The sequence below is a fragment of the Tamandua tetradactyla genome, chromosome 10 (genome assembly GCF_023851605.1).
Source record: "Tamandua tetradactyla isolate mTamTet1 chromosome 10, mTamTet1.pri, whole genome shotgun sequence".
Lineage (NCBI taxonomy): Eukaryota > Metazoa > Chordata > Mammalia > Pilosa > Myrmecophagidae > Tamandua > Tamandua tetradactyla.
In genome coordinates this window covers 68922202-68948980 of record NC_135336.1, presented here as the reverse complement: position 1 = coordinate 68948980, position 26779 = coordinate 68922202, and the positions used below count along the sequence as shown (strand labels likewise).

At 39.8% G+C, this 26779-nt stretch overlaps 1 long non-coding RNA gene, 1 other non-coding gene and 1 pseudogene across 2 annotated transcripts in view; all 3 read left to right on the top strand.

Moving 5' to 3' along the window:
- The window catches only part of LOC143647970 (uncharacterized), a 132935-nt gene that overhangs the window by 19252 nt on the left and 86904 nt on the right, over nt 1-26779 (top strand). Inside the window, exon 5 of the long non-coding RNA XR_013158289.1 lies at nt 11824-11958. This is a non-coding gene — a long non-coding RNA (uncharacterized LOC143647970). The remainder of the gene's footprint in view (nt 1-11823; nt 11959-26779) is intronic.
- LOC143647968 (elongation factor 1-gamma-like) lies at nt 4136-11958 on the top strand (annotated as a pseudogene).
- On the top strand, nt 26646-26761 carry LOC143649024 (U5 spliceosomal RNA). The gene has a single exon (XR_013158902.1). It is a non-coding gene; the product is annotated as a U5 spliceosomal RNA (small nuclear RNA).

Sequence of the window (26779 nt, the reverse complement as noted above, 5' to 3'; positions counted from 1 at the left end):
GCTTTCCTTTTCCCACCCCCTCCACGATGTGGGGTAGAAACAGTTTGTGCTCCTATTTGTAGGAATAAAATTAAGTTTAGCTTCCACACAAGAAGGTGCAGGGTGAAATAAATGAAACTAACTAAACAAAGGGCTACAAAACAGCTCAGACTGGTCTTGCAGGCAGGGAAAGGAGAGGGTCTCTGATGCAGGCCTAGAATGGTGCCAAATCCTTATATAAGTAAAAACAAATTTAAATAAGTAACGGCCAGGGCAACTGAAATGTGAAATGTAATTAAAAGTGGGAACATTTGGTGGGAAATTTGAGTTAGTTGGATTATCTGGATAGGCTGTAACCTATGGGGTAGCCAATCAGCAGAGAAACAGGAGAGGAAACTGGGTCCTAAGCTTAGGGTATAAGGCCTGTGACATTCTATTACTTGGCGTGCCAGCCATCATTATTTCAGTTGAGTGCCCTATTCTTGCAAGATTATGAATAAATTCTTTTCTTCTCCACAATCAGATGAACGTTTGTTCTCTTTCAGGTATGGCTTTCTTTCTAACACATAGTGGGTCTGTGACAGTTCCATAGGGAGCAGAACAGCCCCTGTGTGCATCCTGGGGTACATGTATGTCAGTGCCAAACTAACAAGTGAAAGTCTGAGCAGGGTTTGTTTTCTCAAGCTCATTCTCCCAGAATTTATCCTTTGGGCAGAGAAGCTTCTTGCAGAAAGCTAGGACAGTGTGAGAAATAAATAAATCGAAGCAACCTGGGGCAAAGTACTACTTGCATTAAGCCACATAAAAACAACCTTGGTTGGGGTAAAAGTCTATATCAAAGGGAGTAGAGGGGGGTTTTATTCAAATTCCTGTAAACTGTAAACAGGGGAATTCTTAAGGTCTCCACCGAGAACAAGCCCAAGAAAAGGAGCAGGCTCTGTGTCTCCATGAAAATAAGATAAAACACAGAAGACCCTGCACTTCACATTTGTCTCTAGGTAATCTTCTAGATAGGAAAGCTGAGCTGTGATGGAGATAAACATCCAATCACCAATTTACAAAAACAGTGAAAGATGCTCTTTGCTTTGGTTTTTGTTGTTGTTGTTAGCTCCTGACACACAAGGAAAACTCTGCCATATTACTAACTGGATACAAACTAAAGAGTAGAGAACTAGGGAAAAGATCCAAGTGTCAATTTAAAATATTAAAATGTACAGTGTGCAAAAAAATGATTGCACAATATAAGGAAAAAGGAAATGACAGCACATCTAAACAAAGAAGATAAAACCCAGAAACCATCAAAAAGGAACACACTTTGGATTTACCAGACAAAGGCTTTTATAAAATGATCCTCAGTATGCTCAAGGTCGTAAAACACGAAAAAATAACCAAAGGATATAATGAATATAATGAATGAACAATATAGAAATCTTTTTGAGATTCTCAGGCAGGAATATTAGAGTAGAAGAATACAACAATTGAAATGAAAAATTCCTTAGAAAGTTTCAACAGCAGTGTGGAGGTGGAAGGAGAAATAATCAGTGATCATGAAGATAAGAAAATTGAAATAAGTCAGGCTGAGAGGAGGAGAAAAAAAGAATAAATATTCAAAACACAGAGGTAAGGAAGACTGTCTCTGTATTTTAGAATCATACATACTCTTTGAAACCAAAGGAAGAAAGTTTTATTCAGTCTGGAACTTAAATTTTCTGTACTACATAACCTAATTCAACCTATCTGTATAGCTCATTTGAACAACTGAAACACAGGGAGCCCAGAATAAGAAGAGGTCCTTCCATCCAGTATAGATTATTGTAATGCCTGGATACATCTTAGAGTATATTAAACAGATAATCAAAAAGTATTGGCAAGGCACCTTGAAGGATGGGAAAAAGACTATGGAACTATTAAACCTTACCATCAGGGTATTCTCTGATACTGTGTCAAACTTTAGGGACACCCAAATCAATAGGCCATGCCCTTGATCCTGAGGCTTACTCTTGTGAAGGTAGCAGAGAAACTTAGACTACCTATACTCATGCCTAAGAGTTACTTTTGGAGGACCTCTTCTGTTGCTCAGATGTGACTCCACACTCTCTAAGCCCAACTCTGCAAGTGAAATCATTGTCCCCCCCATGTGGGACAGGACATTCAGGGGTGAAAGTCTCCCTGATGACATGGGAGATACCCCCTGGGATGAGTCCAGCCCTGGCACTGTGGGATCAACAATTCCATCCTGACCAAAAGTAGGAAAAGAAGTATAACTAATAAAAAATTGGCAGAGAGTCCGAGTAGAGTCGAGAGGCTACTCTGGAGGTTGCTTTTATGTAAGCTTCAGTTAGATCTTGCTACCTAGCATAACCTTTCAAATTCCAACCAGGACCATTCCCACCAATCCTAAAGAATACCTAGGGCAATTATAAGATTCCACAAGGATTCCATGCTCTAAAATAACTTTCCAGAAACCTACAACCTCCAGATGGGTCCCTGGTCCAGATAAGTACTGAAACCTAGAGGGTCCAGTCTCTCCAGAACATCAGATAGTTCCATCTCCCTACCCCATATTAATGACAGACCCTTCGAATGTGAAAAATTTAGAATGGCCATAGCCCAAACACCCCTAAAGAGAGAATGGAAAAATCAAAGGTGATGGTGGAGCTATACAGTGAAGATAGGATTTAACAAATTAATATGAATGCTGAATCATTAAATTGATACCTCTTTTAGTCTTCAGTATCTTAGGACAGCTAGAAGTAAAAATCTAAAATTGTGGAATTGTGACCCATGTCAAATGCTGAAATATGGTGTATTAGTTAGGGTTCTCTAGAAAAACAGAATCAACAGAGAACACTCACAAATACAAAATTTATAAAAGTGTCTCACTTGACCGTGGGAACGCAGTGTCCAAAATCCTCAGGGTAGGCTATGAAGCCGATGATTCTGATGGAGGGTCTGGATGAACTTCACAGGAGAGGCTTGCTGGACAAAGTAGGAAGAGAGCCTATCTCTTCTGAATCCTCCTTAAATGACTTCCAGTGATTAGATTGAGCATCACTCATTGAAGAAGACATTCCCCTTGGCTGATTATAAATGGAATCAGCTGTGGATGCAGCTGACGTGCTCATGATCTAATTCTATGAAATGTCCTCCTTGCAACAAATAGGCCAGCACTTGCCCAACCAGACAAACAGGTACCACCACTTGGCCAAATTGGCACATGAAGCTGACCATGACATATGTTCTACAACTAATTGTGGTGCTGTGCTTTGAAATGTATAGCTTGTTTGTATATATGTTATTCTTCACAAAAAAAGTAGAAAAACAGTCAATTTTGATGATACAAAATAATTAAGCCTTCTTGCCTCCTATATTCTGTAGCAGCTAGAAGGAAAAATCTGAGAGGATCATATGGTAGCCCATGACAAACTCTGGGATCTGTCCTGTAACTACTTGTTGAAGAGAACTTTGAAAACTATTGCTTTTTTATTACTTTGCTTTGTAAATATGTTATACTATATGATAAAAAAATTAAATATAATAATAATGAACAGAGCCTAAGAGACCTGTGGAACACCATCAATCATACCAATATATATAATACAGGAGTCCTAGAAGGAGGAAAAAGACAAAAAAAAGGAAGAAAGACTATTCAAAGAGATAATGATAGAAAACTTCCCAAATTTAATGAAAGTCATGAATATTCACAATCAAGAACTACCAACAAACCACAAACAGTACAAATTCAAGCACTCACAGAAACATAGTAATCAATCTATTCAATGCAAAGATCAGAAATAGAGCCCTGAAAATTTCCAGAGAAAAGCAATGAGTTATGCACAAGGGAATACCAGTACAATAAGTGCTGATTGATCATCAGAAACCATGGAGGCAAGAGAGTGGGATGAAATATTAAAAATGCTGAAAAAAAAATGCCAACAAAAAATTTCATGTCCAGCAAGTCCTTCTTTCAAAAATTAGGGAAAGAATAAGCATTACCTGAGAAACAAAAGCTGAGCGAGTTCATAGTCACTAGATCTACCATACAAACAATGCTAAAGGGAAATCTTCAGACTGAAAAGGAAGGACACTAGAGAATGGACTGAAGCAGGATAAAGAAATAAAGACCTCTGGTAGCCCCTTTCTCTGTGGAATCACCATGGTGGCTGGGACCATGTACATATGTCTAGAAATCTGGAGGACCCTCATCGCTGCTCAGTACAGCGGGGCTCAGGTTTGTGTGGTCTCCTACTTCCACTTTAGCCAACCAACCCCACTCCCAAATTTCTCTGCAAATTTCCTGCCAGCAAGTTTCTAGCATTTGAGGGTAATGATGGATTCTGTGTGTTTGAAAGCAATGCCATTGTCTACTATGTGAGCAATGAGCAACTGTGGGGAAGTACTCCAGAGGCAGCAGCCCAGGTAGTGCAATGGATGAGCTTTTCTGACAGTGCCATAGTACCCCCAACCAGTAGCTGGGTGTTCCACACCTTGGGCATCATGCACCACAACAGGTCTCAGAGAATGCAAAGGAGGAGGTGAGGTGAATTCTGGGACTGCTGGATGCTCATTTGAAGCTGGATGCGGACCTTTCTGGTAGGTGAACATGTGACACTGGCTGACCTCATGGTTGCTGCACCTGTTGTGGTTCTACAAACAAGCCTTTGATCCTTCTTTTCACCAGGCCTTCCCCAATAACAATTTCTGGTTCCTCATCTACATTAACCAGCCTCAGTTCTGGGATGTGTTGAGGGAGGTGAAACTCTGTGAGAAGATGGCCCAATTTGATGCTAAGAAGTTTGCAGAGAGCCAGCCTAAAAAGGAGACTCCATGGAAAGAGAAAGCCCCATGAGAGGAGAAGCAGAAGCCCTAGGCTGAGGAGAAAGAGGAGAAAAAGGCAGTTTCTCCTGCTCCTGAGGAGGAGATGGATGAATGTGAGTAGGCAGTGGCCACTGAGCCTTTGCTCACTTACCCAAGAGTAACTTTGTGTTGGATGAATTTAAGAGCAAGTATTCCAATGAGGACACACTTTCAGTGTCACTGCCACATTTCTGGAACACTTTGATAAGGATCACTGGTTCATGTGGTATTCCGAGTACTGCTTCCCTGAAGAATTCACCTAGACTGTCAAGACCTGCAACCTCATAACTGGAATGTTCCAGCAATTGGACAAGCTGAGGAAGAATGCGCTTGCCAGTGTCATTCTCTTTGGAATCAACAATAGCAGTTCCATATCTGAAGTGTGGGTCTTCCAAGGCCAGGAGCTTGCCTTTCCATAGAATTCAGATTAGCAGATGGACTATGAATGATACACAAGGAGGAAGCTGGATCCTGGCAGTGAGGAGACCTAGATGCTGGTTCAAGAGTACTTTTCCTGGGAGAAGATGGCGGCTTAGTAAGACGCGCGGATCTTAGTTTCTTCTCCAGGACAGCTACTAGGGGAGTAGAAACAATACAGAACAGCTCCCAAAGCCAACACAGAGATAAAAAAGACAGCGTACCCCATCCTGGAACGGCTGGCTGGCTGAGAGAAGCCGCTCGGGTGAGATCGCCGAGGGGCGTGGGCTTCACCGGGCGGGGCGGCAAGTGGCCGGAGTCACTCCCTTCCCCCTTCCTGGGCTGGCTGGGAGAATTGGAGAGGCGGTCCCCTGAAACCGCGGCAGCTGGCGCCCACACCACGCGTGGCCCCCCGGACCAACTGAGAGAATTGGATCGGAAATCCCCAGGCCGCGGAGAATGGTGACGGGTGGGGGAGGCCCCTTCCAAACCCATGACTCCCCGGGAACGTGCACTCTCCCGGGCGGACTGCTGCCGCTGGCGCCCTCCCGCCACGCTTGCCACCCCAGGCCGACTAGGAAATTCGGACGGGCGCTTTCCCAGGCTGCGGCGGCCAGCGACCCTCCCCGCGTTCAGACCCCAGGCCGGCTCGCACTCTTCCAAGCCACTTCGGCTAGCGAACCTCCCAGACGGTGAGAGTTTTCCAAAGTTAAAGGACTCACAGCACCTTTTACTGGTGGGACCCACAGACAAAGTGTGCCACGAGCGCCACCTACTGGGCAGGATAAGAAAAACAGAACACAGAGATTTCACAGAAAAATCTTCCAAACTTTTGGATCCAATACCCAGGGAAATCTGTCTAAATGCGCAGACACCAACAGAAGATAACGGATCACACTCAAATAATTGAAAATATGGCCCAGTCAAAGGAACAAACCAATAGTTCAAATGAGATACAAGAGCTGAGACAACTAATGCTGAATATACGAACAGAAATGGAAAACCTCTTCAAAAATGAAATTGATAAATTGAGGGAGGACATGAAGAAGACATGGCCTGAACATAAAGAAGAAATAGAAAAAATGAAAAACCAAATCACAGAACTTATGGAAGGGAAGGACAAAGTAGAAAAGATAGAAAAAACAATGGATACCTACAATGATAGATTCAAAGAGACAGAAGATAGAATTAGTGATTTGGAGGATGGAACATCTGAATTCCAAAAACAAACAGAAACTATCGGGAAAAGAATGGAAAAATTTGAACAAGGTATCAGGGAACTCAAGGACAATGTGAAGCGCACAAATATACGTGTTGTGGGTGTCCCAGAAGGAGAAAAGAAGGGAAAAGGAGGAGAAAAACTAATGGAAGAAATTATCACTGAAAATTTCCCAACTCTTATGAAAGACCTAAAATTACAGATCCAAGAAGTGCAGCGTACCCCAAAGAGATTAGACCCAAATAGGCATTCTCCAAGACACTTACTAGTTAGAATGTCAGAGGTCAAAGAGAAAGAGAGGATCTTGAAAGCAGCAAGAGAAAAACAATCCATCACATACAAGGGAAACCCAATAAGACTATGTGTAGATTTCTCAGCAGAAACCATGGAGGCTAGAAGACAGTGGGATGATATATTTAAATTACTAAAAGAGAAAAACTGCCAACCAAGACTCCTATATCCAACAAAATTGTTCTTCAAAAATGAGGGAGAAATTAAAACATTCTCAGACAAAAAGTCACTGAAAGAATTTGTGACCAAGAGACCAGCTCTGCAAGAAATACTAAAGGGAGCACTAGAGTCAGAATAGAAAAGACAGAAGAGAGAGGTATGCAGAAGAGTGTAGAAAGAAGGAAAGTCAGATATGATATATATAATACAAAAGGCAAAATGGTAGAGGAAAATATTATCCAAACAGTAATAACACTAAATGTTAATGGACTGAATTCCCCAATCAAAAGACATGGACTGGCAGAATGGATTAAAAACAGGATCCTTCTATATGCTGTCTACAGGAAACACATCTTAGACCCAAAGATAAACATAGGTTGAAAGTGAAAGGTTGGGAAAAGATATCTCATGCAAATAACAACCAGAAAAGAGCAGGAGTGGCTATACTAATATCCAACAAATTAGACTTCAAATGTAAAACAGTTAAAAGAGACAAAGAAGGACACTATATACTAATAAAAGGAACAATTAAACAAGAAGACATAACAATCATAAATATTTACGCACCGAACCAGAATGCCCCAAAATACGTGAGGAATACACTGCAAACACTGAAAAGGGAAATAGACACAAATACCATAATAGTTGGAGACTTCAATTCCCCACTCTCATCAATGGACAGAACATCTAGACAGAGGATCAATAAAGAAATAGAGAATCTGAATATTACTATAAAGGAGCTAGACTTAACAGACATTTATAGGACATTAAATCCCACAACAGCAGGATACACCTTTTTCTCAAGTGCTCATGGATCATTCTCAAAGATAGACCATATGCTGGGTCACAAAGCAAGTCTTAACAAATTTAAAAAGATTGAAATCATACACAACACTTTCTCGGATCATAAAGGAATGAAGTTGGAAATCAATAATAGGCGGAATGCCAGAAAATTCACAAATATGTGGAGGCTCAACAACACACTCTTAAACAACGAGTGGGTCAAAGAAGAAATTGCAAGAGAAATTAGTAAATACCTCGAGGCAAATGAAAATGAAAACACAACATATCAAAACTTATGGGATGCAGCAAAGGCAGTGCTAAGAGGGAAATTTATTGCCCTAAATGCCTATATCAGAAAAGAAGAAAAGGCAAAAATTCAGGAATTAACTGTTCACTTGGAAGAACTGGAGAAAGAACAGCAAACTAATCCCAAAGCAAGCAAAAGGAAACAAATAACAAAGATCAGAGCAGAAATAAATGAAATTGAAAACATGAAAACAATAGAGAAAATCAATAAGACCAGAAGTTGGTTCTATGAGAAAATCAATAAGATTGGTGGGCCCTTATCAAGATTGACAAAAAGAAGAAGAGAGAGGATGCAAATAAATAAGATCAGAAATGGAAGAGGAGACATAACTACTGACCTCACAGAAATAAAGGAGGTAATAACAGGATACTATGAACAACTTTACGCTAATAAATACAACAATTTAGATGAAATGGACGGGTTCCTGGAAAGACATGAACAACCAACTTTGACTCAAGAAGACATAGATGACCTCAACAAACCAATCACAAGTAAAGAAATTGAATTAGTCACTCAAAATCTTCCTAAAAAGAAAAGTCCAGGACCAGATGGCTTCACATGTGAATTCTACCAAACGTTCCAGAAAGAATTAGTACCAATTCTCCTCAAACTCTTCAAAAAAATCGAAGTGGAGGGAAAACTACCTAATTCATTCTATGAAGCCAACATCACCCTCATGCAAAGATATTACAAAAAAAGAAAACTACAGACCAATCTCTCTAATGAATATAGATGCAAAAATCCTCAATAAAATTCTAGCAAATCGTATTCAACAACACATTAAAAGAATTATTCATCATGACCAAGTAGGATTCATCCCAGGTATGCAAGGATGGTTCAACATAAGAAAATCAATTAATGTAATACACCATATCAACAAATCAAAGGAGAAAAATCACATGGTCATCTCAATTGATGCAGAGAAGGCATTTGACAAGATTCAACATCCTTTCCTGTTGAAAACACTTCAAAAGATAGGAATACAAGGGAACTTCCTTAAAATGATAGAGGGAATATATGAAAACCCCCCAGCTAATATCATCCTCAATGGGGAAAAATTGAAAACTTCCCCCTAAGATCAGGAACAAGACAAGGATGTCCACTATCACCACTATTATTCAACATTGTGTTGGAGGTTCTAGCCAGAGTAATTAGACAAGAAAAAGAAATACAAGGCATCAAAATTGGAAAGCAAGAAGTAAAACTGTCACTGTTTGCAGACGATATGATAGTATACGTCGAAAACCCGGAAAAATCCACAACAAAACTACTAGAGCTAATAAATGAGTACAGCAAAGTGGCAGGTTACAAGATCAACATTCAAAAATCTGTAGCATTTCTATACACTAGTAATGAACAAGCTGAGGGGGAAATCAAGAAACGAATCCCATTTACAATTGCAACTAAAAGAATAAAATACCTAGGAATAAATTTAACTAAAGAGACAAAAAACCTATATAATGAAAACTACAAAAAGCTGTTAAAAGAAATCACAGAAGACCTAAATAGATGGAAGGGCATACCGTGTTCATGGATTGGAAGATTAAATATAGTTAAGATGTCAATCCTACCTAAATTGATTTACAGCTTCAATGCAATACCAATCAAAATCCCAACAACTTATTTTTCAGAAATAGAAAAACCAATAAGCAAATTTATCTGGAAGGGCAGGGTGCCCCGAATTGCTAAAAACATCTTGAGGAAAAAAAATGAAGCTGGAGGTCTCACGCTGCCTGACTTTAAGGCATATTATGAAGCCACAGTGGTCAAAACAGCATGGTATTGGCATAAAGATAGATATATTAACCAATGGAATTGAATAGAGTGCTCAGATATAGACCCTCTCATCTATGGACATTTGATCTTTGATAAGGCAGTCAAGCCAACTCACCTGGGACAGAACAGTCTCTTCAATAAATGGTGCCTAGAGAACTGGATATCCATATGCAAAAGAATGAAAAAAGACCCATCTCTCACACCCTATACAAAAGTTAACTCAAAATGGATCAAAGATCTAAACATTAGGTCTAAGACCATAAAATAGTTAGAGGAAAATGTTGGGAGATATCTTATGGATCTTACAACTGGGGGCGGTTTTATGGACCTTAAACCTAAAGCAAGAACACTGAAGAAGGAAATAAACAAATGGGAGTTCCTCAAAATTAAACACTTTTGTGCATCAAAGAACTTCATCAAGAAAGTAGAAAGACAGCCTACACAATGGGAGACAATATTTGGAAATGATATATCAGATAAAGGTCTAGTATCCAGAATTTATAAAGGGATTGTTCATCTCAACAACAAAAAGACAGCCAACCCAATTACAAAATGGGAAAAAGACTTGAACAGACACCTATCAGAAGAGGAAATGCAAATGGCCAAAAGGCACATGAAGAGATGCTCAATGTCCCTGACCATTAGAGAAATGCAAATCAAAACCACAATGAGATATCATCTCACACCACCTGAATGGCCATTATCAACAAAACAGAAAATGACAAGTGCTGGAGAGGATGCGGAGAAAGAGGCGCATTTATCCACTGTTGGTGGGAATGTCAAATGGTGCAACCACTGTGGAAGACAGTTTGGCGGTTCCTCAAAAAGCTGAATATAGAATTACCATACAACCCAGCAATACCATTGCTGGGAATCTACTCAAAGGACTTAAGGGCAAAGACACAAATGGACATTTGCACACCAATGTTTATAGCAGCGTTTTTTACAATTGCAAAGAGATGGAAACAGCCGAAATCTCCATCAACAGACGAGTGGCTAAACAAACTGTGGTATATACATACGATGGAATACTATGCAGCTTTAAGACAGGATAAACTTATGAAGCATGTAATAACATGGATGGACCTAGAGAACATTATGCTGAGTGAGTCTAGCCAAAAACTAAAGGACAAATACTGTATGGTCCCACTGATGTGAACCTACATTCGAGAATAAACTTGGAATATGTCATTGGTCACAGAGTCCAGCAGGAGTTAGAAACAGGGTAAGATAATGGGTAATTGGAGCTGAAGGGATACAGACTGTACAACAGGACTAGATACAAAAACTCAAAAATGGACAGCACAATAATTCCTAATTGTAAAGTAATCATGTTAAAACACTGAATGAAGCTGCATCTGAGCTATAGTTTATTGTTTTGTTTTGTTTTGATTTTACTATTATTACTTTTATTTTTTTCTCTATATTAACATTCTATATCTTTTTTGGTTATGTTGCTAGTTCTTCTAAACCGATGCAAATGTACCAAGAAATGATGATCATGCATCTATGTGATGATGTTAAGAATTACTGATTGCATATGTAGAATGGTATGATTTCTAAATGTTGGGTTAATTTCTTTTTTCTGTTAATTAAAAAAAAAAAGAGAAGGGGTAATTGGAGCTGAAGGGATACAGACTGCACAATGGGACTGGATATAAAAACTCAGAAATGGACAGCACAATACTACCTAATTGTAATGCAATTATGTTAAAACACCGAATGAAGCTGCATGTGAGGTATAGTTTTTTTTTTCTTTCTATTATCGTCTTAATTCTTATTCTGTTGTCTTTTTATTTCTTTTTCTAAATCGATGCAAATGTACTAAGAAATGATGAATATGCAACTATGTGATGTTATTAAGAATTACTGATTGTACATGTAGAATGGAATGATTTCTAATTGTTTTGTTAATTCTTTTTTTAATTAATAATAAAAAAAAGAGTACTTTTCCTGGCAGGGGGCCTTCCAGCATGTGGGTAAAGCCTTCAATCAGGGCAAGATCCTAAAATGAACATCTTTTGCCATCACCTAGCTGCCTGCACCTGCCCTTCAGGGAGATGAGGGTCATTAAAGGAAATTGAACATTGAAGAGAAAGAAAGAAAGAATGAAGGAAAGATAGAAGGAAAGAAAAAAGGAAAGAAAGAAAGAAAGAGAACTCTGATAAAGGTAACTTTGTGTGTAATTGTACATGCTAGTACTATTCTATTGCTTTTTTTGGTTCATAACTTCACCTCTTGCTTCTCGCAGGTGCTAAAATGCAAATGTGTAGAAAAGTAATAGTATATCTATGCTTTGGACATACATTGTACAAAGATATAATATGCAAAAAGTAAAAAAAAAAAAGTAAATGAAGAGGGGTATAAGGCTAAGATACATGTGTGTTATTTTATAAGTAAGTTGGCTCAGGGGCAAGATGGTGGTGTAGTGAGGTGTGGAATTTATTTAATCCTCCAGTGCAGCTAATATATAGTCACGAACTGTCTGGAACAACTGTTTGGGGGACTTCTGTGACTGGACACACACTGTACCAGTCTGGAATGGGTGGAACAGCCAAGTTCACACAGAGAAATATGTCTCCTAAGTCATGGAGGCTGGCACCCTCTCACAGTGTCAAGGAAGTCTATTTGGAGCTGGTTCCCTGAGGGAAAAATAAGTCATCTCTACTAGGAGTAACTAAGTAGCTCAACCAAGCTCCAATTGTGTAGTTAATTAACAAATTCAGATTACTGAATTCAAGCTCTGAGTATAGATAAACCTGGAGCAAGGACAAAAGGAATTTGGTGGTTTCACCTGAACAGAAAGGGGGCGGATCTATAGAAAAAAAAAAAAGAGACCTCTTTAGTTGGATGAGCTTAAAATACTGGAAAAGGGGCACACAGTGCCAGATACAAACTCCAGCTATTGACTTGCAAAGGTTGGGGGACTAGGGGCTGGCTTTGAGAAAGATTTATTTTCCTCTTCAGATTTTTTTTTACTTCCTAATAGCCCATTAGGTAGGACTGCAGGCATTCTCAGGCTACAGCATTGCTCCAGGCAAGGGCAGAATTAATGTATATCTGAGAGACAAAGTAACTAGTCAGGTGTAGGAGATAATTACCTAAATGTCATATCTTTAAGTAGTCTTTACTGGGAGCAAGGGAAGGTAGCTCAGAAAAGTTCCAGTTGCAGTTTTAATACCGCTCAGTAGAGAGGAGTGGGGATGACAGACAAGAAATAAAATGAAATAAAATTACAAAGAATGTGAATAGAGGATTTTGGAATCAGTCAATCTCAGAGTATTGAAAAGGAGGGCAGATAGAACCAGGTATCAGTTACAGCTTTTGACTGGCAAACTTTGGGAGGTTGGGGACTGGCTCTGAAAAGGGTTTTTTTTTCTTTCTTCTTTTTAAAAACTGTACTAAGTAGCTCATTAGAGAAAGGCTTAAGCATTTTCAATTGTCAGTGGGACCCAGGGAAGGGCTGTGTTAAGATAGGTCTGAAAGACAAAATAATGAGTCAAGTAGGGGAGATAAGAAAAGTGGGAGTGGGGTTCAGCTCAAAAGTGTCAGCCCTCCTTCATGCCCAAGGAACTGGAAAACAGAAGTAACCTAAAACTAAATCCACCTTCTACCTCAGAATCTGTCTCAACCACACACAGGGTAGGGAAGGTATGCTGAGGTTAAAGGCATGCATCACTTTACATGATGGGGAATTGTGGGCTGATAAACATCACCTGCTGGATAAGATAGGAAAAGCAGCATCAAAGACTTCATAGGAAGGTTTGACAACCTTCCTGGTCTCACCAACAGGGAAACAATACTAATTACACCAACCTCCTGACAAGTGGACTTGTTTAGGTGGTGAAAATCTGATTGAGGTCAATCATATTTTGGGAAGACCCTCCTCAAAACTAAAGGTTCCATATAGGCAAGGCAAAAAACAAATAAACAAGAGCTGAAAAATTCTGATCAGTTAAACAGAAGCTATTCTGGAGGTCTAGAATAAGTTGAACTGAACACCAAAGAACAGATAGAGAACAAAGCCAAACGACAAGTTAACCTAGGTAAAAGTGTGAAAACAACCTCAGAATAAACAAATCAAGGTAATAAAATGCCTAGATACCAGGGTACATGGGTGGTTCAGTGGCAGAATCCTCACCTTTCATGTGGGAGACCCGGGTTCGATTCCCATACCATGCACCTAAAAGAAAGAAAGCCTAAATATCAGCAAAAAACTTACAAGTCACATGAGGAAAAATGAAGATATGACCCAAAGGAACAAGCTCACATTTAAAACAAGATATAAGAATTGAAAAAAATAATTAAGGATGATCAAATAGATACGCAAAATAACATCAAACATCAAACCAATGAGTTGAGGGGAAATATGGCAAAAGAGATGAAGGATATAAAGAAGACATTGGGTAAACATATAAACTTGAAAGCTTGAAAAAATGTTAGAATTTATGGGAATGAAAGTCACAATAGAAGAGATGAAAATCACAATGATTTCAAAGGAGACATACAACAGCAGATTTGAAGAGACAGAAAAGAGGATTAGTGAGCTAGAGGACAGGACATCTGAAATTCTACATACAAGAGAACAGATAGGGGAAAAATGGAAAAAAAAATATGAGGAGGGTTTCTGGGAATTGAATGACAAGAGGAAGCACATAAATATATATGTAATGGGTGTTCCAGAAGGAAAAGAGAAGTAAAACAGGGCATAAAGAATAATGGAGGATATAATAACTGAGAATTTCCAATCTCTTATGAAGACATAAAATTACAGATCCAAGAAGCATAGCATAACCCAAACAGAATAGATTTGAATAAACTACTCCAAGATACTAAAATCAGACTGTCACAAGTCAATGACAAAGAGAGAATTCTGAAAGCATCAAGAGAAAAGTGATCCATCACATACAAAGGAAACTTGATAAGACCATGTGCAGATTTCTTAGCTAAAACTAAGGAAGTGAGAAGGCAGTGGCTTGAGATATTTAAGATACTGAATGAAAAAAACTACTAACCAAGAATTCTATACCTTGCAAAACTGTGCTTCAAAAATCAGGGAAGTTCAAAATATTTTCAGATAAACAGACACTGAGGGAGTTGGTGAACAAGAGACCTGCTCTACAAGAAACACTACAGGGAACTGTTTTAGTTTGTTAATGCTACCAGAAATGCAATATTTCATAAATATGTCAGCTTTTATTAAGGAAATTTATAAAGTTACAAGTTTATGATTCTAAAGCCAGGAAAAATGTCCATACTAAGGCATGCAGAAAAAAGATACTGTGCTAGTTTGTTAAGCTGCTTGAACTCAAAACACCAGAAATGGAAAGGGTTTTTAAAAGAGAATTTATTAAATTATACATTTAAAGTTCTAAGCCTATAAAGATATCCAAAGTAAGGCATCTAGGGAAAGATACCACAATTCAAGGAAAGCTGATGGGTCATGAACTCCTCTGTCAGCTAGGAAAGCACTTGGCTGGCATCTACTGGGGCCTTTGACTTCTGGACACCTCTGCCAGCTAAGAGGGCACACGGCAATATCTTCTTAGGCTTTCTTTCCTCACTTCCTAAGGCTTCCACGGGGCCACTTTCTTTCTATCTCCAAAGATCTCTGGCTGTGTGGGCTCCGTCGGCACTCTAGCTTTTTCCAAAATTCCTTTTTAAGGGACTCGAGTAATCAATCACACCTTGAATGGGTGGAAACACATCTCCATGGAAACTACATAACTGTGATAGGTTGTGATGTCAGTTTGGCCAAGGGATTATGTCCAGTTGCCTGGTTAGGCAAGAACTTGCCTGATGATTGAAGAAGGATATTTTACAGTGGGTTGATAATTTGGTAGGCTGGTGTATTAAATCATAGTCAGTTGGCTGCATCTGTGGCTGATTACATCTGCAATCAACTAAGGCATGTCTCCCACAACAAAATAACCCAATCAGTTGAAGGTTTTTAAGGAAGAAGAGAGACTTTTTCACAGCTTCTTCAGCCAGAGATCATCTCCTGAGGAGTTCATCCAGACACTTCATTGGAGTGATCAGCTTCACAGCCTATCCTAAGGATTTTAAACTCTTCCATTCCCACAGTTGTGTGATACATCTTTAGAAATCTCATATTTACAGATCTCTTCTGTTGGTTCTGTTTCCTTAGAGAACTCTGACCAACAAAGCTTTGTCTCAGGAGTGGTTCTTCAGAACCATAGTCTCAAAAATAGATTTTTACAATTGGTTTTCTGTTCTTACTATCAGATAATGACTCTGTTTCCAATAATCAAGATGGCTCTGAAAGTCCATAGGTGAGTTTGCAAAGGAAATACTCAAAATATCACCACTATATCTTGCTAATTGTACACTTATATGAGACAAGGTTCTGGGTAAGAATGTTTTTGACACCTTTGTGGAGTTTTGTGGAATAAGAGGTATAATGTGTTGGCTGGCTTTTGTTAGATATTCTGGATATGGTGATGAGGGAAAGGGATGAGCTGAAGGCTTCAAATTTGCACCTACCCACCATATGAATAGTGTAAATGTTTCCATGCCTGCACTGAAAGAAAATCCTATTTCCTGTGGTCACAGACTCGAAACCTCTGAAATCCAGACACAAAGCCTCATTGTATGAGTAGCAGATTTAGAACATAAACTAAAATCTCAAGCTTGCATGGTGTCTGCTATTAAAATAAGACTTTGATTTGAAAAGAATGGAATCATGTAATGTAGGATGGTGATATATGCCTCGATAATGATGGCAATAGGGACACAGGATCCCTGGAATCTGCTGAGCATTTGCTAGATAGATGTATAATGGACTGCCATGAGAAAAGAGCTTCTCAACCTCCAGCCTGCCTAAGCAAACAGTTTCCCCAGAGAGGTCTGCCATCTAATGTCCACTTAATTATATTAACCCTTCAGTGCCTGCTAACCCTTTAACCACCTTCCCTGGAAAAAGAACCCTCACTCCTCTGTCTGGAACAACTAATCCTGTTTCACCAGATGAAGCTGCAGTGGAATTCCCTGAGGTAATTGGCTTGAAAGACACTTCTATTTCTTTTCATGGCCCACCCCCACCACCTCTCTTTTCTTCAAGGCATATAACTAGACTAAAGTCCCAACAGGCCCTGAAAGGTGGGGTACAAAGCATGACCCATGAGGAGGTATGCTGCACTCCAAAAGAACTGTATGAGTTTTCCAATTTATATAAATACAGATCAGGGAAATATATCTGTGAATAGATGTTAAGGGTGTGGGATAATAGTAAAAGGAATATAAAGTTGGATTAAGCTGAATTTGTTGATATAGGCCCACTAAGAGATTCTGCATTCAATATTGTATCTTGAGGGGTTAGAAAGGGTGTGTTTACTTGAATCATTGACTGAAACATGGATTCAAAGGTGGCCAACATTATGAGAGGTTGAAATGCCAGAAATTCCCTGGTATAATGTAGATGAGGGGATCCAGAGGCTTAGAGAGATTGGAATGTTAAAGTGGATTTATCATGGTAAACCTGCTCACACAACCCAGGAATCCACAGAGGACATATCTTTCACCAGAATCTTGAGAAATAAATTTGTAATACCAGGTCCATCATCCCTGAAGAGCTCTACAGTTACCCTTCTCTTTAGATCAGATAGTATTGCGGGAACTGCTGTCACTGAACAGAAATCCTTAAACACAATAGGCATGATTGGATCCCGAGTTGTCAGAAGCCATGTGGTGACAGTTACTCACCATAGACAAGGTGGGTAGGGCCACCATAATGGACAGCAGACTCAAAGCAGCAGTCAAAATAATCTGACTGCAGAGACTTATTGCATTGGCTAGTAGATCATGGGGTACCTACAAGTAAAATAAATGGTCAGTCTGCTAAATTCTTGTTTGGTCTGTATAAACTGAAGAAGTCTATGTCTACTGAACAGAAGTCTAAGTTGAATTACAAAAACAGAGAGTCACTGCCCCTTAATCAATTCCCAGACTTGAGACAATTTACAGACCCTGAGCCTCTTGAGTGAGGGGAAGGCTGTGTGCCCTTGGGGAAGGACCCTTTTAAACTGCCCAAAATTTACACTGTTAACCATCCTGTCAGCCTTCCCCAAGGAAAACTATGACCTTTTGCCAGGGTCACTGGGGAAAAGGAAATGATCAGATGTTTTGGGGATTATTGGATACTGGCTCAGAAGTAACACTAATTCAGGGAGACCTAAAATGTTACACTGGCCCACCAATCAGAGTAGAGCTTATGGAAGTGAGGTAATCAATGGAATTTTAGCTCAGGCCCATCTCACAGTGGGTCCAGTGGGTCTCCAGACTAAATCTATGGTCATTTCCCCAGTTCAAGAATGCTTACTTGGAACTGACATACTCAGCCACTGACAGAACCCCCATATTGGCTCTCTGACTCATGGAGTGATGGCTATTATGGCAGGAAAGTCAAATGGAAGCCACTAGAACTGCCCCTACTTAGCAAAATAGTGACTCATAGGCAATTCCATATGGGGGGATTGCAAAGATTAGTGCCACTCTTAAGGACTTGAAAGATGCCAGCGTGGTGATTCCCACCTCATCCCTATTCAGCTCTCCTATTTGGCCTATACAGAAAATGATGGGACTTGGAGGATGACAGTGGATTATCATAAACTTAACCAGGTGGTGACTCCCATTGCAGCTACTGCTCCAGATGTTGAATCATTGCTTGAGAAAATCAACACATGACCTGGGACCTGATATGCAGATATTGATCTGGCAAATGCTTTTTTCTCAATATCTATTAGTAAGAACCACCAGAAACAGTTTGCATTCAGCTAGTAAGGCCAGTAGTATACCTTCACTGACCTGCCTCAGGGGTATGTCAACTCTCCAGCCCTATGTCACAGTCTTGTCTGCAGGGATCTTGATCCTTTCTCCCTCCCAGAAGATATCACACTGGTCCATTATATTGATTATATCATGCTGATTAGACCTAGTAAGCAAGAAATGGCATGTACCCTAGACTTAATGATAAGGTGTTTGCAGGTCAGGGGATAGGGAGATAACCCAACAAAAATAAAGGAGTTTTGAACCTCAGCGAAAATTATAGGTGTTCAATGGTGTGGGTCATGTCAAGATATCCCTTCCAAGGAGAATGATACACTGTTGCATCTGGCCCCTCTTATAACCAAAAAAGAGACACAATGTCTAGTTGTCCTCTTCAGATTTCAGGACACCATATTACTCACTGGGTTGTGCCACTCTGGCCCATTTACTGAGTGCCCAGGAAAGTTGCTAGTTTGGAGTGAGGGCCATAAAAAACAGAAGGCTCTGTGACATGTCCAGGCTGCTGTGCAAGCTGCTCTGCTTCTTGGGCCATATGGTCCAGCAGCTCCAATAGTGGTGAAAGTGTCAGTGGCAAATAGGGATGCTGTCTGGAGCCCTTGCAGGCCCCTAAAGAAGAATCACAACACACAACCATTAGAATTTTGGAGCAAAGTCTTACCATCTGCTGCAGATAACTACTCTCCTTCTTAGAAACAGCTTTTAGCTTCCTACTGGGCCTTAGTAGAGACAACACCTACTCAGGCGCCACAAGGTTACCATGTGACCTGAGTTACCTATCATGAGCTGGATGCTGTCTGACCCACCAAGCCATAAATTTGGGCATGAACAGCAGCACTTCATCATGAAATGGAAATGGTATATTAGAGATAGTGCTCAAGCACGTCCTGAAAGCACAGGTAGGTTACATGAGGAAGTGGCCCAAATGCCCAAGGGCCCTATGCTTACCACATTACCTTTTTTTCCCCGACCAGAGTTATGGCATCATGAGGAGTTCATAATAGTGAGTTGACTGAATAAGAGAATACTTGGGCTTGATTTCCAGACGGTCTACACGATATACAGAGACCACTTGGAAGTGAACAGCTGTGGCACTAAATCCCATTCTGGGATGTCCTTAAAGGAGAGTGATAGTGGAAATCCTCCCAGTAGTGGAACTTCAAATAGTGCATCTGCCTGTTCATTTGCTTGGAAGGAGAACTGGCCATAGGTGTGTTTGTATATTAAGACATTGACTGGGGCTAGTCATTTGACTGGATGATCAGGGTCTTGCAAGGAACATGATTGTAAAATTGGTGACAAAGTGGTCTAAGGAAAAGCTATGTAGCTAGACCTTTCTGAGTGAGCAAAGAACATGAAGACATTTGTGTCTCATGTGAATACTCACAAGAGGGTGACTTCAGTCGAAGAAGGTTTTCATAGCCAAGTGGATAAGAATACCCATTCTGTGGATACAAGTCTCCCTCGTTCCTCAGCCACTCTTGCCATTGCCCAATGGACTCATGAACAAAGTGGGCATGGAAGTAGGGATGGAAGTCATGCCTTAGTTCAACCACATGGACTTTACTCACCAAGGCCAGTCTGGCTATGACCACTGCTGAGTGCCCAATCTACCCACAGCAGAGACCCACACTCAGTCCCCAATATGGCACCATTCCCCAAGGTGATCAGCTTCCTACTTGGTGGTAGGTTGATTACATTGGGCCCTTTCCAATATGGAAGGGGAAGTGATTTTTTCTAACTGAAATAGACACATACTCTGGATATGGTTTTGCATTCTAGACATGCAATCTTTCTGCAAAAACAACCATATGTGAACTTATGGAATGCCTTATACACCATCATGGTATTCCACACAGCATTGCTTCTGATCAAGGAAACCACTTCACATCAAATGAAGGGTGTGAATGGGCACATGCTCATGGAATTCTTTGATCTTATCATGTTCCCCATCATCCAGAGGCATCTGGGTTCATAGAATGGTAGAATGGCTATTTGAAGACCCAATTACAATGCTGAACTAGGTGGCAATACCTTGAAAGGCTGGGGAAATGTTGTCCAGGAGGCTGTGTATGCTTTGAATCAGCACCACTGTATGGTGCTGTTTCTACTATAGCCAGGATTCATGGGTCCAGGAACCAAGTGGTGGAAATGGGAGTGGCACTACTCACTATTACTCCTAGTATTCTACTAAGAAAATTTTTGCTTCTTGACCCTGAGACCTCCTACCGGGGAACAATAATGATTCCATTGAACTGAAAGTTGTGACTATCACTTGGTCATTTTGGGCTTCTCATGCCACTGAATCAATATACATGATAGGGAATTACCATTCTGTCTAGGGTCCTTGATCTCAACTATTAAGTGGAAATAAGACTGCAACTAGACAATGGAGAAGAGTTTTCCTGGGATACAGGAAATCCCTTAGGGTGTATCTTAATATTACCATACCCTGTGATTAAGGTCAATGGTAACCTGCAACAACCCAATCCAGGCAGGAGTACCAATGACCCTTTCATTGCTTCTTCAGCCAGTGAGCTTCCCCTATGGATTCATTCAGACCCTTCATTGGACCTGTCAACTTCACAGCCTGCTTTTCTCTTCCATTCCCACAGTTGCATAAAACATCTTTATAAATCGCATATTCACAGATCTTTCCTGTTGTTTCTGTTTTTCTAGAGAACCCTGACTAACACACTAATTAAAAGCGACCACTCACAATTGGGTGTGTTACAACTCTATGGAAATTATGAAAGAGATCCCACCCAGCAATATTGAATGAAGATTAAAGAACATGGTTTTTCTGAGGTACATAACAGTTTCAAACTGGCACAGATACCTTGACTCAGAAAAGTGTGATCTGGGAATGCAATATAGCTGGCATCTGCTGATCCTTTCACTTCAGCTTTCAATCCATTTCCCCAGGGGCATTTTCTCTCTGTATCTCCAAGTATCTCTCTTGTTGGCTTTCCAATTTTTTTCCAAAATGATTTCCTCTTAAAGGACTCCAGTATGTTCCCCACCTTGAATGGGTGGAGCTATATCTCCATGGAGACCACCTAATCAAATGTCCCACCCACAGTTTAGCAGATCACATTCTCACAGAAACAATTAAAAATAACACACCCAACAATATTGAATCAGGATTAAAGAACATGGCTTTTCTGGGTACACAGCAGTTTTACCTCAGCACAGCAACACTATAGGCAGTTAGAAGAAAACAGAAGAGAGTATGTTTTACTTTGCTAATGCTGCTAGAATGCAATATATCAGAAATGGAATGACATTTACAAAGGAGATGTATTAAGTTACAAGTTTACAGTTTTAAGACCTCATAAACGTCCAAACTAAGGCATTTAGAGAAAGGTATCTTGATTCTGAAGCAAGGTGTCTAAGGCTTTGTCAGAAGTGTCTTTAGAGTCCACATTTCTACCAACAGTCTCTTCAAAGCATTCTAGGCCTTCTCTATCAAGCTTCTCACAACTCTTCCAAAATCTTCCCCTTATCCATTTAAAAAGCCATTCCAACATGTTTGGTATTTGCAAACCGCAGCAGCAACACTCCACTCTCCAGTACCAAAATCTGTTCTAGTTTGCTAGCTGCCAGGATGCAATATACCAGACATGGAATGGCTTTTAAAAAGGGAAATTTAATAAGTTCCTAGTTTACAGTTCTAAGGTCAAGAAAATGTCCCAATTAAAACAAGTCTATAAAAATGTCCAATCAAAGGCATCCATCTAGGGAAAGATACCTTAGTTCAAGAAGGCTGATGAAGTTCAGGGTTTCTCTCTCAAGTGAGAAAGCACATGGTGAACATAGTCAGGGCTTCTCTCTCAGCTGGAAGGACACATGGTGGACACGGCATCACCTGCTAGTTTTCTCTCCTGGCTTCTGGTTTCATGAAGCTCCCCGGGAGGCGTTTTTCTTCTTCATCACCAAAGGTTGCTGGCTCGTGGACTCTATGCTTCATGATGCTGCAGCATTCTCTGCTCTCTCTGAATCTCTTATTCTCCAAAATGTTTCCTCTTTTATAAGACTCCAGAAACTTATCAAGACCCACCCCAATGGATGAAACATTCTGTCACCTAATCCAGCTTAACAACCACTCCCGACTAAACCACATCTCCAGGGAGATGATCTGATTACAGTTTCAAACATATAGTATTGAATAGGGATTATTCTGCCTTTATGAAATGGGATTTTTATTAAAACATGGCTTTTCTAGACTCCATACATCCTTTCAAACCAGCACACAAGGCCGATGTCTGTCACATAGCACCTGCTAAGCTACGTGGCTGGCATCTCCTGTTTCTATTTCCCAGTCCCATTTCTTACAGATTCTGATTCCAATGCCTTCCTCCCCAAACATCTGTGAGTCCACACTTACCTGCTCTGGGGCAAAACTCTGGGTATCATCTCTTAGCTTAGCACCTTCTAGGGTTAGAGATTTCTTCTTTTTAACCACAGGCTATTTCTGTGGTTCCTTGTTTCATGCCCGGGCTATTTTTTGTCTTGATCTCCAAACATCTCTGTCAGCCTTCCAAGCATCTCCAAATATCTGCATCTATCTTGGCTCTGACCTCTTTCTCTGTCCATTAGCTCTCTAAAGACTCCAGTAAATGAATTAAGACCTCCCTTGAGTGGGAGAGTTACATCTCCATCTGACCAAAAGGCTCAACCCATAGTTGGGTGTGTCACATCTCCATGGAAACAAACCAATCAAAATTTCCACCCTAAACAATAGATCTGCCCCCACAAGATTGGTTAAGAAAATAATATGACTTTTCTTTGGTACATAGAAGTTTCAAACTTACATAGAGAAGTTTGGAGAGGATTGTAGAAATGTAGACATCAGGAAAATATGAAAGAATAAACTCATGAAGCATGAAACAATGTGGATGAACTTTGAGGACATTATGTTGAGTGAAATTAGCCAGAAACAAAAGAACAAATACGTATGGTCTCACTGATGTGAACTAACATTAATGAGTGAATTTTGAGAGTTAAAGTTGAGAACACAGATTTTCAGAAGACAGAAAGATGGTAGAGATCTGGCATTTGATGCTGAAGCAGTACAAAATGTTCAACAGGAGTGATTGTTATAGGTCCAGAAATGAATAGTACAATACTATCTGATGGTAGCACAATATTTTTTTCTTTTGTGCATGGGCAGGCACTGGGAATTGAACCTAGGTCTCCAGCATGGCAGGTGAGAATTCTGCCATTGAGCCACCATTGCACCACCCAAAGGCACAGTATTTTAAGTACACCGAACAAAGATGTGTGTGAGTATGGTTGAAAGGGGACTAGTGGCATGTATGACACCAGAAGGAAAAATAGAAGATAAAGACTGAGTCTGTATAACTTAGCAAAACCTAGAGTGGCCAATGATGTGATTAACTTCACAAATATAAGAATGCTTTTACATGAGGGGAACAAACGAATGTCAACATTGCGTGGTGCTGAAAATGAGATGGTATGTGGAAAAAATACAATCAATGAAAACTAGTTAAGAGTAGCATTGTAATATGCTTCCAGTAAATGTGACAAAGACAAAATACCAAAGCTAAATGTCAATAAGAAGACGATATAAAGGATGGGCTTCTTGGTGTTGGTGCTGGTATTTCTTCTTATTTTATTTTCTTAATTTTTTTATTCTTAATTTTTCACTTTCTTCCTCTTTCTCTGTCTTTTTCAAAGAAATGAAAATGTCCTCATATAGATTGTGGTGGTGAATGTATAACTAAGTGATTACACTGGGAACCATTGCTTGTCTACATAGGATGGATTATATGGTTTGTGAATAAAACTGTTTTAAAAATAAACAGAAAACACAAGTACTGGAGAGAATGTGCAGAGAGGGATGTACTATTCCCTATTCACTGTTGGTAGAGAAGTAGAATGGTGCAGCCCATCTGGAGGGCTGTGTTAGTTCTGGAGGAGGCTAAGCATAGGATTACTATATGATCCTGCAACCCCATTATTGTGTATATACTGGAGAAACTGAAATCAGGGACATGAATGGATATTTGTGTGTGGATGTCTATGGAGGCAGTATTCACAATATGCAATGGACGAAGGTCACCTAAGGGTACATCAACTGAGGAATGGACAGGCAAACTGGGATTTATACATACAAGGGAATATTGAGCAGCTGCAAGAAGAAATAAAGTTGTGAGGTGTGCTTGTTTGAAACCTGTGCACACCAGAACAGACAGATTCTTTAATCTTGATTCAATATTGTCAGATGGTATCTTTTTGGTTAAGTTGTTTCCATGGAAATGTGACCCACCTAATTGTGGGTGGGACCTGTTGATTAGGTGGTTTTCATGGAGATGTATCTCCACCCATTCAAGGTGGGTCATTTACTGGAGTCCTTTATGAAGGAACCGTTTTTGAAAAAACTTCAGAGCCAACACAGAGAGAGACATTTGGAGATGCAGAAAGAAACACCCCTGGGAAATCTGGTTTGAAACCAGAAGCCAAAGGGCCAGCAGATGCCAGCCACATGCCTTCCCAGATTGGCCTTTCTTGAGTTGAGGTATCTCTGTCTGGATGCCTTAGTTTGGATATTTTTATGGCCTTAGAACTGTAAACTTGTAATTTAATAGATTCCCTTTATAAAAAACAACCCATTTCTGGTATTTTGTAATTCCAGCAGCATAAACTATGTAAAACATGAGCCATGCAACTAAGTGAATGGACCTTAAGGAGAGTATGTTTAGTGAAATAAGCCAGAAATGAAAAGGTAAACACCATAATTCCTTACTAATATGGACTGACTATAATGTGCAAATGCTGAGAATTGAATCTGAGAGCATAAATTATCAGGTAAAGTCTTATTGTAAAGGCTCCTAGATTGTAAACTCTTACAGCAATCACATCTATTCCTGAATTTTAACTATTTCTAAATCCTGAGATGTTGAGCATTTTGTTGATGCCTGGAAGTTTGGGTATCTCTGTCACACCTGAGACACAGAGCTAGAGTTTTGCAGCTCTGAAAGTCAGCATTACCCTATACAACAAAGTTTTTAAATGCTGAAAAATAGATCAGACTTAAATCAGAGATATGATTTAGTTAGGGCTAAACTAAATCAGACTAAAGGGTAAAGGATGATACTGTGTTTTAAAATTTTAACGTCTATGGGAGATCAAAGGAAAAGATGTTTCTTATGTGAAAAATTTACATTTTCTGTAAATCTTTTACACTATCTAATTTAACTTGTACAGTCCATCTATTTGAACACTATAAATACATAGAAACCTGAATAGAGAATGAGATCTTGTTGGTTTGTACAGGTTGGTGTGATGCCCTGTTATGTACCCCAGAGCAATTTGAGCAGAGAATTTAAGCAGTATTTACAAACTTCCCTTGGGGAACTAGAGAAATATGTGGAGATATTAAATTTCTCTACCTGGGGGTTCCTGCTATTCTTGAAAGCTTTGGAGACTACAAATTTAATAAGCTGAGCCCTTGATCTTGGGGTTGCCCTTATAAAATTTATCCCTGCAAAGGAGAAGTGAACTTACTTATAATTATGCCTAAAAGTCACCCCCAGAGAACCTCTTCTGTTGCTCAGATGTGGGCTCTCCTTTGGAGCCAATACAGTAGGTAAATTAACTGGTCTCCCTGCTCCATGGGTCATGAGTCCCAAGGGTCTAAATCTCCCTAGCAACAAAGACATGATTTTCCGGGTTAATAACCCTGGCCCTGGCATCATGGGATTGAGAAAGACTGCTTGACCAAAAGGGGGAAGAGAAAGGAAACAAAGTTTCAGTGGCTGAGAGATTTCAATAGAGTTGAGAGGTTACTCTGGCAGTTATTCTTGTGCAATATATAGATATCCCTTTTTAGCTATAGAGTATTAGAATAGCTTGAAGGATATATCTGAAAACTGTTGAACTGTAATACAGTGGCCTTGATTCTTGAAAATGATTGTATAACTATATAGCTTTTACAGTGTGACCATGTAATGTGAAAACCTTATGACTGACACTCCCTTTATCCAGTGTATGGACAAATGAGTAAAACATAAAGACAAAAAATATATACATATATTCTAGTTTCTCTTCAAATCATACAAATCTTTTGCCTTTTACTAAAGATTTCCGTAGAGAGAAGCAGTTATGAGTCGCTACTCAATTATTACTATTATTTTTTTTCACATGGGCAGGCACCAGGAATCGAA